Below are 17,968 nucleotides of genomic sequence, written 5' to 3'. Positions count from 1 at the left end.
CACAAATCCCAGACACCTGCATCCCATGAGCAGACACACAGCAAACCCGTCCGTGGGTTTCTGCCCCGCAGCCTGGTGCCGGCATGAAGAACCAGGCGGCTGTATTAAGCTTGCTGCTCGTGTGTCCTCGTTGGCCAGTCAAGGTCGTCTCTGCTCTGGAAAGTAGATTTTAGCCTGCTTACCCTGGAAACGGCTTGCTGATGGGGAGAAACACAATAGCAATATTTACTGTAAATAGGGTGACCTAATATTTTTGTTTTAGAGATGGGAGTCAGGAAATTTGACTTGAACTGCCACTTTTTTTTTGCTTGACCTGTACCTTGTGCTTTGTGGTTGGTCGCATGGAGGAGAGGGACCAGAAGTCCATAGGAACAAGGGGCGGGTTGGTATATATGTGCACGTGTGTGTGTGTGTGTGTGTGTGTGTGTGTGTGTGTGTGTGTAGCCTGTGGTTTCTGGGAGTCCTGTGTCCCCTTCTCCTCCCCTCCCCCTTTCCTTCCTTCTCGGGTCCCGCTTCTTCTGCCCCCATGTCTCTATTTCTTGGCTGGTGAGTTCAGGTAAAATCCAACCCTTGCCTGCCTGTTTCCTCGTCTGTAAAAGGATTTGGAAAACCCTACCTTACAGCACTTATTCCAGAATGTGGAGGGTCTTGTGTGTTGCCTGAAAGTCAGATGGTGCCCAGGAGAGCAGGGCTAGAGCTGACTAAGAACATCGGATGCTCGCGTCGCCTGGGTGGCTCAGTTGGTTGAATGTCTGACTTCAGCTCACGTCGTGATCTCATGGTTCGTGAGTTCAAGCCCTGCGTTGAGTTCACTGCCTTCAGTGCAGGGCCCACTCTGGATCCTCTGTCCCCGTCTCTCTCTGTCCCTCCCCTGCTCATGCTCGCTCTCAAAAATGAGTAAGTGTTAAAAAACAAAAAACACATCTGATACTCACGTGTGCCTGCCACCCCTCGCTGTTCTCCCTCTGTGTGCCGGTTCCTTTGTTCCTCCCTGGTCCCACGCCCTGCCTCCTGCTTTCTTAGACACCTTTATGCAGGCATAGCATTTCCTAATTCACCCACATTGGGGCGCCTGGGTGGCTCAGTCGGTGAAGCGTCTGACTTCCGCTCCGCTCGTGATCTTGCGGTTTGTGGGTTCAAGCCCCGCGTCGGGCTCTGTGCTGGCAGCTCAGAGCCTGGCACCTGTGTCAGATTCTCTGTCTCCCTTTCTCTCTGCCCCTCCCCCAGTCACACTCTCTCTTTCTCTCTCAAAAATAAACATTTAAAAATAATTGAAAGGGGCGCCTGGGTGGCGCAGTCGGTTAAGCGTCCGACTTCAACCAGGTCACGATCTCGCGGTCCGTGAGTTCGAGCCCCGCGTCGGGCTCTGGGCTGATGGCTCAGAGCCTGGAGCCTGTTTCCGATTCTGTGTCTCCCTCTCTCTCTGCCCCTCCCCCGTTCATGCTCTGTCTCTCTCTGTCCCAAAAATAAATAAATGTTAAAAAAAAAAAATTTAAAAAAAAAAAAAAAAAATAATTGAAAATAGAATAAAATTCACCCGTGTTAAGTGTGCACGTCAGGGACCCAGTCCCCTCAGAGCTGTGCGCCCATCACCGCTGCCCAGTGTTTGGGGCCATTTCCATCACCCCGGAAGATCCTTGGCAGCCTTTGTACCTCCGTGTTCCCGCCTCAGCCCCAGGCAACCTCGAATCTTCTGTCTCGAACAGGTTGGCCTATTCTGGACATTTCCCACAGACGGGAGTCCTGCACTCCTCTGGCCTCTGCGTCTGGCTTCATTCGCTCGATGGGACCTTTCCAGGTTCATCCACACTGGAGCGCGTACCGGCATTTCTTCCCTTTTCCTCGCCGAGCGCTGTTTCCCTGGGCGTCACATCACATTTGTCCGTTCACCTGCTGATGGACACGCTGAGCTCTCCACGCGGGCGGTCCTCCACGTCTTACAGGTGCTCTCGGGAGGTGGCCGGGCTCTGTGGTCACTTAAGTCCTCGCGATATCCATTCCATCACTCGTGAGCAGGGATGGGGGGTTTCCTCTTAATATATCATAGGACTGTTAGAAAATCTAATAAGCCAACTATTTGAACAATGTGTCTCGTGGCGTTTCTCTCTGACCTCAGGAAGTAACTCTGAATTCTTGTAATGTGGAGAAAAATCCCCAGCTTTGTCACACTGACAGCTAAATGGAGAGCGGTTCGGGAGGCATACTGTCTAGGGAGCTTTCTCTGAAAATGTGTGGTGCGGTGTGCACATGTCTCGTCTTGCCCTCCTGAGAGGGTGGGATGCGGAAGGAACCTGGGAAGGGAGGCTCAGTCTGGGCAGAGGCGAGCCTCAGCTGTCTGTGATAGTGGCCTGCACCCCGTTGCTCTGCTTTCTCCGTGGCGTGGCGCTGGCACGAGGCGCTCGGACGCTTGCTGCCCTGGGCCTCCGGGGACCCCAGCTCCTTCCCGGATGTGGCAGGGCCCCCGAGTCGTCCTCGGCCGGGGAGATGTCTTCCACTGGGCTCAGCGGTCCCAAGGACGGTGGGGAGGTGCTCCTTGGGGGGTGGGGTGTCGAGCAGGGGCAGGGTTTCAGTACGGGATTTGGCTGCACTTGGCCTCCTGCGGACCCCCGTGAGGCAGGTGTGGATCTTGTTGCCGCCTCCACGGGAGCCTCCCGCCCCACAGCACAGATCGAGTCTTGACTGTTGAGGCAGGTGGAGTAGTTTGCACCAAAGCATCTAGGATAGTAAGCTGTGCATCATGGTAGAGCCTTTGTTTGTTCTCACACTTGCAGTGTGACCCTAAGCCCTCCAGAGCTAAATGAGACAGAAGGAAACAAAACACCAAAACACCTCAAGAGAAGTTGGAGCTAACCTCTTCTTGATGGCCCAGCTTCTTTTGGAAAACATTTGCATACACTGATCAAAGAGGGCAGGCATGGGGCGCCTGGGTGGCACAGTCGGTTAAGCGTCCGACTTCGGCCGGGTCACGATCTTGCGGTCCGTGAGTTCGAGCCCCGCGTCGGGCTCTGGGCTGATGGCTCAGAGCCTGGAGCCTGTTTCCGATTCTGTGTCTCCCTCTCTCTCTGCCCCTCCCCCGTTCATGCTCTGTCTCTCTCTGTCCCAAAAATAAATAAACGTTGAAAAAAAAAAAAAAGAGGGCAGGCACTTTGTCCACAGCCAGCTTTTCTCCCTTGTCACTCAGGGGCCACAGCAATGCTCCGCTAAGGGGCTCACGATTAGGCTTCTATGGAAGCCATCAGAAACCAAGCAACAGGGCGGGATCCACTGAAACAGTGGCATCCCTTTCTTGACTGAAATTTCACCAGGTGGCTCTTGGTGTTGATAGCCATCATTGAGCCGTGTCTGCTTACATCGAATATTATTTGTCACTTCCTGACTGCTCTACTGGGTCCCACCGACCTGTGTGTGTGCTGCGTGTCGTCTGTGCCCACGGGTGCCGGGTTTCTGTATCGACAGGGTGGCACGGGGAGGGAGGAGGCTTTCCGTTGGTCACCTGTGCTTTCGATGGGGCATGTTTGAGTGATTGGTGGCCTTCTCTTATCTCCCACGTAGCCTTACCCAGTCTGGAGGGAAACCTTGCTTGTTAATCTGGCTGGTCCTGAAGTTCAAGAGCTTCTCCACACCCCCAGCCCTCCAGAAAACAAGCGACTTCAGAGTTTTTGGAAACTACAGTTGAAACTCTTGGTGGCCTAATGTGATTCTTAATTGCTTAGAACCCAGCCATGAGGCCTTGCAAAGTCTTTCGAGAGGAATTTTTTTTTAAGCCTTTAAAGAATAGAGTTTAGTCAGATGGTCCAGTGGAGGTTTTCACGTACGTATACATCTGTTTCACGTATACGTATACATTTCACGTACGTATATGTAGATTGACGCTTCTGGGGATCGTCTGTGTTGTTGAATTCGCCCGTTCCCTCTGTTGCGCTGACCGGTGTCACATTGGCAGATTGCACATTAGATGCGTGAGTTTCTTTTTTTTAACATCAGAGGCTAATTTTCAGAACATAACTAGGGGTGCCTGGGTGGCTCGGTGGGTTAAGTGTCCAGCTCTTGGCTTCGGCTCACGTCATGATCTCACAGTTCGTGAGTTCTGCATTGGCAATGTGGAGCCTAGCTGGGATTCTCTCTTCCCCTGTGTCTCTCTCTGACCTTCCCCTACTTGCACTGCCTCTGTCTCTGTCAAAATAAATTTTAAAAAAGATTAAATTTCAGGACATAACTGTAAGGAGAGCCAACAGGAGAACAATGTCTGTGAAGATACCTCTCCTTGTTGATGGAGGCAGGCAGCTCTGTGCCTTTTCTGACTTCTGCATGTTTGTCATCTGCCACGGAGCTCTCACTTCAACCTTGACTTGACTTGCCCACTTGAGATAAGACCTGTTTTCTACCAGATTTGAGGTCCTTGGAGACCCTGGTTTTATCAGGAGCAGGAGGAGAAGGTGACAGATGACTACAGGGCATGATACCAATTTGGAAAGAAAACTCCACTCTCCGAAAGCTTTGTACGTCTTCCCGTCCATGTACATTTATTTCTAAGCCCTCTTGCTGTGCTAACCTTTTAAAAATTAAAAGAATGTATATCACTTAGAGGCGGTCTTTTATACAGAAGATACTGTGAATGGTACTCCTGTGTATCTTTGGTTTCTATCCCAAATTCTTGTGAATAGATTAGATTACAAAAATTTTAATTTAACCTCAGGATTAAAATCCATCCCTGCTATTTTAACAGTTGCCTGCTTGGGATTGTCTCTCTCTCCCGCTCTGTCTCCCTCTGAAATAAATAAATAAACATTAAAAAGAAAAAGAAGTTGTATACGTATATGCAACAGAGAAAGAAAAATTGAGTATATCAAGATTGGTAAATGTTTTTTAGTTAGGGAATACAGGTGAGTGCCCTCTCCCCCCACCACAGACACACTTTTTATGCTTTTGTGTAATTTAAAACTGTGTTGCACTGAATACTTTTTTTTTTCTAATTTCTAAAAAATTTTTTAAATTGTAGGGGCGCCTGGGTGGCTCAGTCGGTTAAGCGTCCGACTTCGGCTCGGGTCATGATCTCGTGATCCGTGAGTTCGAGCCCCGCATCGGGCTCTGTGCCGACAGCTCAGAGCCTGGAGCCTGTTTCAGATTCTGTGTCTTCCTCTCTCTCTGACCCTCCCCCGTTCATGCTCTGTCTCTCTCTGTCTCAAAAATAAATAAACGTTAAAAAAATTAAAAAAAAATTTTTTTTAATTTTAAAAATTTTATTTGGTGGGGAGAGGGGCAGAGAGAAAATGAGTGAGAGAATTCCAAGCAGGCTCTGTGCTGTCAGCGCGGAGCCTGACGTGGAGTTCAGACTCTCGAACTGTGAGATCGTGGCCTGAGCTGAAATCGAGAGTTGGCCGCTCCATCGTCTCAGCCACTCAGGTGCCCCCTAAATGCTTATTTTTAAGAAAGCAAATGAATGTTGTATACAGCTTTGCAGAACTTGGCTTTTCCAACTAGGGTCATTTGGAGATGGAAAGATTTATTTCCTTTTTAAAAATTCATGACATCCTCCGTTGCAGCGCATCTGGTAAAACAGTGTGTGCGCAAGGATTTTTATGATGCATAAAATAGGCTGTTAGGTGTCACATATGCCTTCTGACACGTTTCATGCCTTTTCCCTCTGGCTTCCGTGATGCCTGGTGAAAAAGCCCTGTGGAGTTTTCGATTTGGACCTTCTGAAATCCCGAGGAAGAGGAAGAGGAGGGGACAGGAGAGAATATCCTGGAGGGGGTGGCAGGATGCCAGCTGCGTGGTTCCTTACCCTGAGGACTCCTGGGCCACAGTCCCTGCACCTTATCCTGGGTGGCCGGAACAGCTGAGTCTGTGTTGTCTGACTCTTCCTTTCCGGCATCGCTGGACCCCCTCCAGCAATTATTCAGAATGCGTTCTGTGCAAAAATTACCGGTTTTCTCTAACGGGGCACAGAAGTGGATACTTACGTTCAAATATTCTGATTGATGCTGTGTGGGGTGTGTGTGTCCATGTGCTCGAATTGTCCAGCAACTTCTTTAATGAGCATTCTGTGTTGGAAATTTCTCTTATTTATGACTTCCTGGGATTTCTTGCTTTCAGTTCTTGTTAAAGTCATGTCACGTTTTAGGGAGTTTGGACCCCTTTCCCTTTTAACCTGGTGTTCTACTTTGCGATACATTTTTTATTTAAACAAATTTCTGAAGGTCCTTGTGAGACTTGGAGGGATTTCACTGAAATATTGCTTTTTAAAATTTTTTTATTTATTTGTTTGTTTGTTTGTTTGTTTGTTTATTTTTGAGAGAGAGCACAGAGAGAGAGAAAGAGAGGGCACGAGTGAGTGAGAGCTAGAGAGAGAGAGGGAGCGAGGGAGAGAATCCCACACAGTCGCCGCACTGGGAGTGCAGAGCCCCAGGCAGGGCTCTAGTTCTCCTGATGTGGGGCTCGAACTCACGAGCTGTGAGATCATATCTTGAGCTGAAGTCAGACACTTAACCGACTGAGCCACCCTGAAATATTCTTAATTTTTCCTTTGAACTACGGTAGGCAGGTTCCTGTCCTAGGGTCCTTGTGAGAGAATTCACACTGCGTGGTGCATAGTGCTGGATGGCTTTCAGCCCTGAATCACAGACATGGTGAGCTCGTAAGAGTGAATCACAGGGTCCCCTCCTTGAGTCTAAAGTGCGTGCCTAGGGTCGCCTGGGTGGTTCAGTCGGTTAAGTGCTCGACTTCAGCTCAGGTCACGATCTCACGGTTCGTGAGCCCGAGCCCCGCGTCGGGTTCTGTGCTGTCAGTGTGGAGCCTGGAGCCTGCTTTGGATTCTGTGTCTCCTTCTCTCTCTGCTCCTGCCCTGCTCATGCTCTGTCTGTCTCTGTCTCTCTCTCTAAGATAAACATCAAAAAACATTTTCTAAACAAATAAGTAAAGTGTGTGTCTAATTTGGTGGCCCAAATGCCTGTGGTTCAGGGTTTTCAGAGGGGTCTCCCCGACGCCACCCCATGAAGACAGGAAGCTGAAGCAGGTTTCTGTCCGGTCGTTTGGTTAAATGAAACTGCCCGGCCTCAGGAATGCTGTCGTACATTCCATGTCTGGTAGTGAGGGCAGGAGCCTGGAATTTGGTGGTGTCCTCTGTCCCTCCCTCTGTCCCCTTTCCCTTCCCTGCTCCCTCTTCTGGGAGTGGAGTGGGCTTGTCTTGGGGCGTGGGGGTGGGGAGGAACAAAGCTGGACTCTGTCCCCAGGGCTCCTGTGATCTTTGCTGACCCTGTCCTGCCGCAGTCAGAAATGCAAGGTGCCATCCACCCACCTAGGAGGGGCTCGTAATCCAGCGTGCCCTGACTACTACCAGCAGCCTGCCGGCCCCACTTCTCAGGAACACAGGGGCTCCTGGGGTCCCCAGGCAGGAGCGAGTGCTGGTCACTCATGCGGCTGGTTTCCCATGTCCTGGCCACACACAGTACATTGTTGCTGTTTTTAATAAAATCTGTGTTTGGGGAAGAGTTTGTGATCTACAGAGAAGTTGCGAAAGTGGCACAGAGCACCCCCATGTGCCCCACGCACCCAGTTTTCCCCTTGGTAGAGGGAATGGCGGTAGTTTTCTCCAGTGACCCAATATTGATACGTGACCACTAAGCTCGTATTTTATTCAGCTTTCCTTAGTTTTCCTCTGATGCCTTTTCCGTTGCAGGATTTCATCCAACACGCCACAACATACTCGGTTCTCTTGCTGCCTTGGGCTCCTCTTGACCGTGACCATTTCTCAGGCTTCCCTTGTTTTGAGCCGGGCTGGTTGGCTGTTGTGTAGAGTGCCCTGCTCTACAGGGCATTGCAGTGCAGTGCATTTGTCTGATATTTCTGTCACGGTGAAACTGAGGTTCTGGTTTTTGGGGAGGAAGATCACAGAGGTCAAGCAGCATTCTCATTACCCATAATGTTTTTTACTTTGATTTTCCAATTTTCCTAATTTTAGAAGTTAAGATTTTTCACATCTGCTTTGGAAATTTTGAACTCCAGGGGAGGAAAAGCATGGAATTTCCTTCTGAAACTCTTTTTGTGGGAGCCTGGGTGGCTCAGTCGGTTGAGCGTCTGACTTTGGCTCAGGTCATGATCACACTGCTTGTGGGTTCAAGCCCCACGTCGGGCTGGGTGCTGACCGCTCAGAGCCTGGAGCCTGCTTTGGATTCTGTATCTCCCTCTCTCTTTGCCCCTCCCTTGCCTGTGTTCTGTCTCTGTCTCTGTCTCTCAAAAATGAATGAACATTTAAAAAAAAATTTTAACTCTTTTGGCAAAGCAACTTTTTTATTGGAATTGTCCAGCTGGGGTGCAGTTATGGGCTGAATTTTTGTCCCCCCTCTAAATTCATGTATTGAAACCCTAATTCCTAGCCCCTCAAAATGTGATAGGGCATTTAGAGAGGTGACAAAATTAAATGAGGCTCTAATCTAACCTGATGGGGGTCCTGACATGAGGAGGAACAGACAGACACCAAGGATTCTTGCAGACAGAGGAAGGCCACGTGAGGAAAGTAGCTGTCTGCAAGCCAAGGAGAGCGGATGGATTTCTATTGTTTAGGCCACCCCATCTGTAGGATCCGAGCTGACTGATGTGGCGGGGTGGGGTGGGGTTGGCGATTACCGCTGCTGTGCTGTTTGGACGTTTGTAGACGTCATTGTTTTGGACAGGAAGCCTGCCCAGCATGTCCTATAGATACGTTATTTATTCTGTTCTGTTCTGTACACTACAAATATGTTAGGTTTCAGAATATGGCTGAATGAGGAAATAGGTTTCAGGGATGGCTTGAATTGATACGTTGTTGTGTGCACCTTCTCCCCACGTCAGCAAAGCTGTCCTTTGTCAGGGCACATCGTATTTTTTGTTTTTTTTTTTTAATTTTTTAAAATTTATTTTTGAGAGAGAGACAGAGAGTGAGCGGTGGAGGGGCAGAGAGCGTGGGAGACACAAAATCCGAAACAGGGTCCAGACTCAGAGCTGTCAGCACCGAGCCTGATGTGGGGCTCGAACCCACGAACCATGAGATCATGGCCTGAGCCGAAACCAAGAATCAGACACTTCACCGACTGAGCCACCTAGGTGCCCCGGGCAGATCTCATTCTGTTGGGCTGACAAATTACTGTCCTTCTCTAGAGCGGCAGGCATTGGCAAGCCATCTGTGTTAAGAGCCAGATTGTGGCGTTTTCGGTTTGTGGTGTGGCAGGCCACACGGTCGCTGGGGCAGGTGCTGAGTGCACCTGTTGGCCAGCCCTTGCTCTGTTGCGGGAGGATACAGAACCATGACTCTCTCTTGAGGCTGTTGTTTATTTTTGCGGTCATGTCGTTGCTTTTTTGTGTAGATGGGCCCATCTCTAGGTAACAGTGTCATGTTTTCTCTGGGAAGTCTTCCCGGGCATCTCCTCTGCAGGCCTGCTTCCCAAGTGCCGTGTTGCCACAGAGCGTCTCAGAGAGATCGAGAGCAGCCCATCACCCTGACCAGCGGCCAGCCTGAGCCACTAGACTGGCTCACTGTTCTCCAGAGCATGTACCCCAATCCTGCCTTTGAAACTGCAGGGGAGTCCTCTCAAGCTAGCATCCCTCCTCCTAGATGGGTGGGTGTGTGTGTGTGTGTGTGTGTGTGTGTGTGTGTGTGTGTGTGTGTGTTCTTGAAAACAAAGGCTTTTATTGTCTCTAGTTGTGGGGAAGGATGAGGGGGTGGAAGCTTCCAGAATGGAAAGGGCTCAGAGCCCAGGGCTGAACCTTGTCTGCACGTCAGCCCTCCCTGGCCCCTCCTCACCCTCGTTTCTGCTTTTCTCTGCCCTCCAGTCCCTGTCTGCTGCAGACGCCCTTCCCCGCGAGTTACACATCATCCTTGGCAGCTGCCGTCCAGCCTCAGGGAAGGGGGATGACGAGGGACTCCGTGTGGCCCCTGTGCCTTATCCAGCTGCCTCCAGTGACTTGTTCTGCCTTGTTCTCCCTGCGGTCCCTGGGCCATGCAGAGCTGGCCTCGATTTTTTGTCCCCCCTCCCAGTGACCTAACCTCTGCTTCTGTACTCACCCATCCCCTTCCCATCCCAGTTCGCGACATCGTCTCAGGTACGTCCCTATATGCATCGAGTCCTGTCCCGGCTGGCTCCCCTTCCAGGTTATTAAAGTAGTCTCCTATGCTGGTCTTCCCCCTCCAGCACATCTATGAGCCTAGCTCTGTGTGTGCTCATTCCCTGCTTGAAATACTGTAGTGGCTCCTCCCTCGTGCACTGCTGACTTTTAAAAATAATCTGGGCAAACAGGCCAAGGTCACTCACCTGCCGTAGCCTGGATATCTGTATTTTCCTCTCTCTGAGCCTGTGGACTCAACTGAGAAAGCCTCTGTGTTGTTCCCTTTTATGACCCGCCTGCCACTGCCTGCCACTTCGGTTCCCGTGTTCCCTGTGCCCAGAACTGCCTGCCTCTCAAGGGTCCCGTGCCTCACCCCATCTGAAACACCCACCCCCTCAAATCCACCGTCTTCCTAGAGTTTTCAGTATTTGGTCCAAGTAGAGAAAGGCTCTCCCTGTGATTCCACTTGGAGCTTTGTTTTTATGTTTCCTATTTTATTTTATTTTATTTATTTTATTTTATTTTATTTTATATTTTATTTTATATTTATTTTATTTTGTATTTATTTTATTTTTTATTTTATTTAATTTTATTTTTATTTTAGAGAGAGAGAGTGCACAAGTGGAGGAGATGGGCAAAGGGAGAGAGAGAGAGAGAGAGAGAGTGAGTGAGAGAGGGTGTGTATCCCAAGCAGGCTCCACACTCAGCTTGAAGCCTGATGTAGGGTTCGAGCCCATGACCTGGGATCATGATCTGAGCCGGATTCAAGAGTAGGATGTTCGGGGTACCTGGTGGCTCAGTTAGTTAAGCATCTGACCCTTGACTTCGGCTCAGGTTATGATCTCGAAGTTTGTGAGTTCGAGCCCCACATCAGGCTCCGAGCTGACAGTTTGGAGCCTGCTTGCGATTCTTTCTGTCCCCGTCTCTCTGCCCCTCCCCCGTTTCTCCCTCCAAATAAGTAAATAAACTTAAGAAAAAAAAAAAAGTAGGATGCTCAACTGACTGAGTCACCCAGCTGCCCCTGGAGCTTTGCTTTGTGACCTTTGCTTTGTGCCTGATACTGATGCTTTGTTTCACGTATACATGATTCCTCGGAGGACACTGGCTGCCCCTGTGGCATCCGTTCCCTCCCGAGGTACCCACCTAGTTCCCACCTTCCTGGGCTGTGTCCGGCTTTGGGCATGGACCTGACTGGTTTAGGGGGGGCCCACTGGTCTTTCCAGTGGTTTATTGTTGTTGTTTTGGTAGTGGGTATGTGTTTCCATTCTGGCCAGTAAAGTGGGTAGGGAGCTCTGGAGGGGGGCTTCAGGGAATAGATGCCCTGTCTTGTGCTGGGCACAAACCCAGAACAGAGGGGTAGGCCTCGCAGACCCCTTGGCAGAGGGTGGGCTCACCTGTGAGCTTCTAGGCTTCTCCCAGCCTCACTTTCTCGTTTTCAGTGTTTGTCCAGGAGATTAGAAAACTTGGACTTACTGTACCCTTAAAGCTCTATTGTGGTTTAATTGTAGAGGGATTCTCTAACACGTTTCATTTAGTGACTTGCATCGGGATGAATGACGGGTGATCCAAACATCCGTTTCTTCAGGGCTCACTGGTGTTGTCAGGTTACTGTCAGGGAACCAGTAACGAGAGGTGAATTTATGCCTCACCTCCATGCCTCACCATAAGCTGGAAAGTGCATGTTTGAACCGGGAGCCCTGCCGTGTTCAGCTGTCCGTTTCTCCAGCCTTCCGGAAGGCAGTGCAGTGGTGGTGGGTGTCTGGCTTTGTCCTGTTCCTACTTCCCTGTAGCCTGCTCTGTGAATATTCTCCTGTGCTGTTCCCCCACTAGCTCCCCTGGCCATCATGTCTCCGGTCCCACAACTGCCAAAATGTACGGCGGGGGGTGGGGGGCTGGCTGGCATCCTGGTTTCCTGAGGCTTTTGCTGAGATGCCTTTTATCAGTCAACATAACCTTGACCCCAGGGGCCCTAGGCGTCTTACCTAGGGAATGAACTGTCCTGTCGTTGCATACAGTTCTTGGACTGCAGCTCCCAGACACCAGCATTGTGATGGTAATGATGTACGCTGACCTAACATTGGCATATGGAGGTGCCAGTCTGCACCCCAAGAAGGAGCTGATTCCATCTAGAAAAGAACTTCTGGGGATCAGCTCCTATATGTTCTCTCAGTGTTACTGCTGTTTTTTAAAATTTATTTTCCTTTTATTTATTTTATTATTATGAAATAGTAGGTGCTCTTTATTTGTTAATATGTATCTTTTGGTAGTGAAGTAGAACTTGCATTCAGAAAAGTAAAAAATGACAACAGCTGGATGAATTTTCCTGGAGTGAACACGGCTGTGTAAGTCATTATCCAGATCAAGAGATCGAACTTTCCTGTTTCTATGTCCTAGGCCCCACAGGTGCCACTGAACCTCTCCCCTGAAGATGCTGTGTCTTAAATTTTCACACCATAGATTAGCCTCTATTTGACCTTTATGTAAACGAAATAAATATATTCGTGTCCAGCCTTTTCACTCTTTTGTTTAGGAGATTGTAGCTATAGTAGCCCATTTTCTTTGCTGAACCACAGGCCGTGTGTGTGTGTGTGTGTGTGTGTGTGTGTGTGTGTGTGTGTGTGTGTGTGTGTGTGTGTAAGGGGACTTTAGAAAATTCTTAGTGGCTTTGACATCCTTGTGGTCCCTTTTCATCCTTCCCCAGAGATGAGCCATCTTGAACACAGATTTGACATCTGTTGCCTCAGAGCCCACCCCTGGCTGCTCTGTGGCTGGGGTCTGCCTTCCAGAAGATTTATTGTTTTCTCGCAGACACTTTGTAACTACTTCAGTAGAGTGCTCAGATGCATGCTAGCTGCTTCTGCGGTTGATTTCCTTTCATGGAATTTTATAGATGGAATCTGGACTCCCCAAGACATATCAACTTCCGTCTTATAAAAGGGTAATCCAAGTGATAGAATATTGCTTTTGATCTGTTGAGTTTTGTCTTTGGGTTGCTTTTTTTTTTAATGTTTATTTCTTTATTTGAGAGAGAGAGAGCAAGAGAGAGAGCGCGTGCATGAGCAGGGCAGGGGCAGAGAGGGAGAGAGAGGATCCCAAGCAGGCTCCGCACTGTCAGTGCAGAGCCTGACCTGTGGCTCAAACCCCCGAACCGTGAGATCAAGACCTGAGCCAAAGCCAAGAGTCAGACACTTAACTAACTGAGCCACCACCCAGGGTGCCCTGTGTTTTTGGTTTCTTAAAGCAGTTAACTGTACTTACTGTTCCGTGCTTGTCTTGGCCTCAGCTCAGTATTTGGGAATCCAGGCAAATCTCCTTGTAGAGTAAGCCTGGCGTACCAGGATGATAACATTCAAATCCAAGGGCAAGGAATGAGGCCCTTCACAGGTTGGGGTTCATTTTGAAGCACAAGATAAAGCGCTGAGAGAGTGATGTTCACTGTAAGGACTTGCAGGGCACATCCTGGTCTCTGAAAGAAATGCTATTTTACCAAGTCTTTTGCAGTGAGTGACCACAGTGCTCTGGGACACAGTGTGCACCAAAGGAGGTAGGATTGATTGATTGATTTTTTTTGGTCCTAAAAGCTGTGTGAATCCAGAGATGACTGGAAAGTATCAACATACTAAGATATTCACAGACGAACACAGGAGATGCAGTGCTCTGGGGGCCTCCAGAGAAACTGAAGTCTGATCAAAGGTGGAAGAGGGTAGCTAGTGGAATAATTAGGTAGCTCAGGAGAGTGACCGACCAGCATCCAGCTGTATAAAGGGTGCTGTTCCTAAGAAGTCTGTGTGGCAAGCCTTGGCCAGTCCTGACCTATGATCACCGTTCTTACCCTCACTAGTGATTTTGCAGCCTGAGTTCTGATGTCCTGCAGAAATGCTGCGTTAGCTTCTGGACGCAGCATTCCCCGGTGTCCTTGAGCGGTGGCTGATTCTTCTAAGGATGTCTCCCCTTTGATTTAATCATGTCCCAATGGAATTAACTTTTTTTTTTTTTTTTTTGAGAGAGAGAGACAGACAGCACAGGCGAGGGAGGGGCAAAGAGGGAGACACAGAATCCGAAGCAAGCTCCAGGCTCTGAGCTGGCAGCACTGAGCCCGACACGGGGCTCGAACTCACGGACTGGGAGATCATGACCTGAGCTGAAGTCAGACACTTAACTGACTGACCCACCCAGGTGCCCCTGGAATTAACTTTTAAAATAGTTTTTCTTTAACCTTTGCATCTGTAGCTGCATTTCTCCTTACCCATAATGGAGGGTAGGGGCGGAAGAAGGAATCTCTTATGGATTTGAGAAGCTTATGTTATTAGGGCGTTAATGCCCCATATGTGTTGGGGCAAATGTGAGGATGGAAAGAGAAGCTGTTGTGTAGAGTACAAATCTACATTTATGAATTCAGCGGTCCATCGCCGGGTCACAGCAGACCCCAAATTTGTGTGTTCTTCGCGGCTGTTGGTATGTTACTGAAGTTAAGTCAGGTGTCTAGAGAGAGACGTCCTAGGAGGTAAAATTGACAGAGAAGTTCTAGGAGATAAAATCTTCTGCTACAGGGTTATCGGGAGAGGAAATAGAGGGAGCCCATACGATATGTTTTAATGGTTCACCACTAATTAGATATATGACCTTGAACGAGCTACTTCATATCTCTGAGCTGAATAAACTGCCCTTTGACCAACTTTTTAACACCATGAATCTGTTTATCTCCACGATGAGGGTGGTCAGGTGCATGTCCCACATGTGGGAAGGTTTCACAACGCATGCCAAGCGCCCACCCAGTGTCCTGCATGAGTGAGCCATTGAGTGAAGGGTGTTTTGTTGTTATTCCTGGAACACACAGCTTCTGTTCCATTCACGTACCTTGATCACCTAAAAGTCCAGAGCAAATGAGCTTCCACTTAGACGGGAATGTCCCTGGGGTTGGAACATTTGCCCAGCAGTACAAGCTATGTGTGTGTGTGTGTGTGTGTGTGTGTGTGTGTGTGTGTGTGTGTGTGTGTGTGTGTGTGTGTGTGAAATACAGAGCACGGGAGCATGGTGAAGGCGTCTCTCCCTGCCTCCCTAATCATCTGCAGCTCCAAACAGTCCCAGCGCAGCTGCTTTTGACAGCTGGTGTGACAGTGCTGCAAGCCACGGGCATCTGAGGGCCCAGGAAGCAGGGAGTGCCCGCTGTGCTTAAGCAAACATGCCAGAGGAGAGGCTGGAGGTGCCCGCTGGCAGGAGCGGTCCCCGTGGAGGCTGGTACGCGCTCACCATCTCTGCTTCCTCTGGTTGATCTCGTCCCCTCTGCGACACGCTCTGCTTTTCTTCCAATCTCCCAGTGACTCGCTCCGGGGAGACACAGCTTCCCGTGGCCTTGGTTTCAGAGGCTGCCTCAGATGTGGCATCACATCTTTGGCTCTCCCGCGGGGGGTACTGGTGGCCTCCCAGCCCTTCCTATGTGACCTGGGCATCGCTTGGAGTTTTGTGGGGTAGAGGAGGTCTCCCCTCCGCCAAGGCCTTGCGGGGCCAGTTCCTCTGGGGTGACTGTCGGTTTTACAGGCTGCCTAGAGCGTGTCCTTATCGGCCCCTCATTTAAGAGCCTTCTGCCGGAAGTGGGGGGCTGAGTCCCCCTCTCCTTCACCCCATCCCATCCACGTATCTTCCTCTGGAGTGGAGGCGCTAATGGGAAGACAGAGCAAGGCTGACCATCACCCTGACACCTCTCATTGTAGTGAACTTGGCCAACCTGTCAGCTAGCACTTGGACACAGTGGAGAGAACGCCGACAGACAAGACAGGGTGCTTTTTCCCAAGGTTGAAAGGAATGGTGACTGCTGTATGCCGTTAAACGAGGTACGGATACAGTACATTGTATGAAAGCGTGCGTGTTGGTGTTTAAAACAGGTGGACGCGGAGCGGATGGTCCGTATGTTCTGTGAGCGTTTTGGGTCGGTGGGGGTCCTGGGGTCTGTGGTTTCCTCCCCTCACAGCTGGGAGCCCTTGAAGGGACCGCCACTCTGCTCATCAGCAAACGATTCTGCCATTTGAGTCGCATACACCCAAGGCCCTCACGTGTTCATTGGATGGACATCTTGGGTCCGGGCTGGGCTGTCCCCCCACCCCCCCCGCCCACCCCCCGCTCCAGCACAGAGTAACCTCACGTCCCTTGTTGGCTCATTCCCCCCCTCCCCACGCCACAGCACCTGCGGGGCTGTCCACTGCAGAGACTGAAGTCCCCGCCAGTGTCCACATCGTTCTCTGGTCTCCCACACTTGGGTTTTGCTAAGAGCCATCACTTTCTTGTCACTCCCCCCCGCCGCCCCTCCTGGACCCCAGTTCCCTTTATGTCTGTCACTGGTGCCAGGGAGAGGTCATGACTTCAGGAAGATACGCAGTTTTGTTTTCTGGGTTCAAGTTACTGTGCATGTTCCTACTTTCCTGCTGGAAGATGGTAGACAAGTATGAAGTCAGACACTGGCCGTCAGCTGGACTTAGGTTTTTTAATTTTTTTTAATGTTTATTTGTTTATTCTTGAGAGAGAGAGAGAGAGAGACAGAGCATGAGCAGGGCAAAGAGAGAGGGAGACACAGAATCCGAAGTAGGCTCCGAAGCAGAATCCGAATCCAGGCTGTCAGCACAGAGCCCCACGTGGGGCTCGAACTCACAAACTATGAGATCACGACCTGAGCCGAAGTGAGACGCCTAAGTGACTGAGCCACCCAGGTGCCCCTGGACTTAGTTCGTAAGTATTCCCTGCAGCTTCCTAACTTTACAAAACCCAGACCCCTATTCAGGAAGGACTACAGGTGATTCAACATGAAAATTCATGGACTTGCGGTCTCCTTGTTTTATCAAACCTTCAGTGGCTTGAGGGGATCCGATCTCTCTCTTCTACCCTATTTAAATGTTTCATACGGTTCTTGAATTTAAAAAGATTTTCAAAACAAATGCTTCACACGTGTGTTGCCCATTTGCTTTCGAGTAAGGTGAGGGGACGTGACCAGGGACGGCTTGTTACAGGTTTCACATTATTTTCCCTCACTTGTTTGTCCAGAGAGTATCTGAGTGCTTACCATCAGCTAGGTGCTGTAGTAGGGAGTGTAGCACATGAACACTTCCAGCAGGAGGAGCTGGTTCTGATTTGGATTTAAATTTTTTGTTTTTTTAGTGTTTTATTTTTTGAGAGACAGAGAATGAGTGTGGGGGGGAGGGGTGCAGAGAGAGGGAGACACAGAATCTGAAGCGGACTCCAGGTTCCAAGCCGTCAGCACAGAGCCCGACGCGGGGCTCGAACCCACGAACCCCGACATCACGACCTGAGCCGAAGCTGGATACTCGACCGGCTGAGCCACCCAGGTGCCCTGGTTCTGATTTGGATTTAAATGACAATTTCATAATTGTCCTCAACTCCAGCAATATGTCATTATTTCAGTTTTACCATCATATATTCATAAGCCTTCCTAGCAATGAACCGAAAATAAGGCAGGACAGGCTTTATCAGTTTCAAAGGAGTGTTCATTTAAAAACGGCCCTTTAAATTATGTACTGGAATGAGTACTCTGCTCATCAGCAAACGATTCTGTAGTTAAAAATCTCTTACTAAAAAGACCTCTTATTAAGCTCAGAAGGACATGCATCTAATTCCAACGGCTTTGTGTTTCATTGAATTAAAGAAATTCATATCAGTGAAGTGTTAACTGATATAATGTCTAGCTGTCAATTAAATTGGAAAATGTACTTGTTTATTATAAAAACTGAGTGCCTTCCATGCTATGAAAACCTAATAGTGTGCTTGCCTAGAAGATCAAAAGGGGGCTGCATGGGTGCGATGTCCTAGAGATCACGCTCTGGGATTCTTTTGATCCCCATAACTTCCGGTTAGTTTTTCCATGGCTGAGTGCCTAACAGCC

General features: G+C 49.5%; 1 non-coding gene across 1 annotated transcript; it reads left to right on the top strand.

Moving 5' to 3' along the window:
• Positions 1 to 8,049: 8,049 nt before the first annotated feature.
• On the top strand, positions 8,050 to 8,134 carry TRNAQ-UUG (transfer RNA glutamine (anticodon UUG)). Its single transcript has one exon. It is a non-coding gene; the product is annotated as a tRNA-Gln (tRNA).
• Positions 8,135 to 17,968: the final 9,834 nt, after the last annotated feature.

This window comes from Lynx rufus, unplaced genomic scaffold (assembly GCF_022079265.1).
Source record: "Lynx rufus isolate CCGP_SWC_20201006 ecotype Redwood Valley unplaced genomic scaffold, mLynRuf1.p SCAF_48, whole genome shotgun sequence".
Classification (NCBI taxonomy): domain Eukaryota; kingdom Metazoa; phylum Chordata; class Mammalia; order Carnivora; family Felidae; genus Lynx; species Lynx rufus.
This window is presented reverse-complemented; position numbering and strand designations above follow the sequence as displayed.